Source organism: Pipistrellus hanaki (assembly GCF_964339955.1).
Source record: "Pipistrellus hanaki genome assembly, chromosome: 3".
Classification (NCBI taxonomy): domain Eukaryota; kingdom Metazoa; phylum Chordata; class Mammalia; order Chiroptera; family Vespertilionidae; genus Pipistrellus; species Pipistrellus hanaki.
The window spans coordinates 37876308-37877801 of NC_140505.1; the positions used below are offsets into that span (position 1 = coordinate 37876308).

Genomic DNA, 1494 nt, shown 5'->3' on the forward strand with positions numbered 1-1494 from the left:
ATAGTCAGTGGTATTCCAGACAGTATGTACACTTATATAATATTCTAAAGACTTTGGCCTTTCTTCATAGGATTACTGATTTGCTTTGCATTTGTCAAAGTATATATGAATTAATAATACCAGGTTTTTGTTTAAATATCTATGCACTTAACAATGTTTAAAATGGGCACTAGCAAAATACTGATAACCTCCAAAAAGTCTTCTGAAAAACAATGGGTCTTAACCATTTTATTGATAGTGGTCTATGAATTACATGCTGGTTCCTGAATTCTGATTAAGGGCATCCATCAGCTTGTTCAACTTTAGCACCTGTCTCATCCCCAGTAGCTTTTTTATTACTGGTTCATGAGTTTTCCCAATTCAAACTTGGGTTTCCTCAGCACATTTTACCTTTTTAATAATGATGTCATGGAGCAGATAAATAGATTGGCAAATCTTTTCTATGTCTTTTCCAGTGCTGTCTGGAATCAATTGATTGCCCACTTCTTTCAAGTCATTTGTCTTCACCTTTTAGGTCATGCTTTCCTGCTTCTTTTGGATTTGGTGGATCTGTTGATGCTGAGCATAAGAGGTCTTATGAATCCAATTGTTGCGTCTTTAGTAAAACCAGCACAGAATAGACTACCCATTGGTAAGCAAATAGCCATTGGTAGTCTTAACAACATGAGCTTCAGTCATGGTCTGCCAGTTGTGGACTGTAGAGCACATTTTGTCATGGGAAAGATCCACGTCATGGAAATTAGGCAATTTTGCCCTGAACATCCTCAGTAATTAGCTTGAATTTTCTAAATGCAGCTTCATTATCCTGCAGATCAACTAGGCTCACTTCAAAAACACGATCCTTGAGACCATCCATGTGATTTGGTTGCTTGAGTTCTCATGACTAGTATTTTCCCAACACTTCTTCTATTGACTGGAGCTGGTGCTTTCACATTATACCAATTTTTCGTAGAAAATGGACCAACCACTTTCTTCTTGGCTCCCTTTTTGCCACCTCTTATAGGTGCCCATTCTTGCCCACGGCCATGGCTGCCATGACGCTGCTCAGAGAGCCAAAGGTGTCATCTGAAAACTTTAGTGAGCACTCTTTCTATCTAAAAAACCCAAGATAATGGTATTCATGCCTTTTATTTAACATTTATTTTTTTTACCATTACAATGGTTGTGAAGGCAAACTGAAAGCCATGAAGATAAGGCATCATTTCAAACAATGACAGAAAAAATTAATGACAATAACAGTAATAATACATTAGATAACATTTGAGTAACTAAAAATGTGCTAGGAATGGCTATTTTAAGGATTTCACATGTATTATTGTCTCATTTAATTTTACAATTCTATGAGGAAACTACTTTACACCCATTCCATAGATGAAGAACTAGTAAGTGGCAAATCTGCAATGGAAATCTCCCTCATTTTTTACTCCAGAGCCTATACTCATTATCTCAATGCTCCAGTGACAATGTTTTTTTTTTTTTTGTTATGAAAAATTC

General features: G+C 36.1%; 1 pseudogene across 1 annotated transcript; it reads right to left on the reverse strand.

Annotated features, from left to right (window-relative positions):
* Positions 1–274: 274 nt before the first annotated feature.
* On the reverse strand, positions 275–1027 carry LOC311619632 (small ribosomal subunit protein eS1-like; annotated as a pseudogene). Its single transcript has one exon. The product of its transcript is annotated as a small ribosomal subunit protein eS1-like (transcript).
* Positions 1028–1494: the final 467 nt, after the last annotated feature.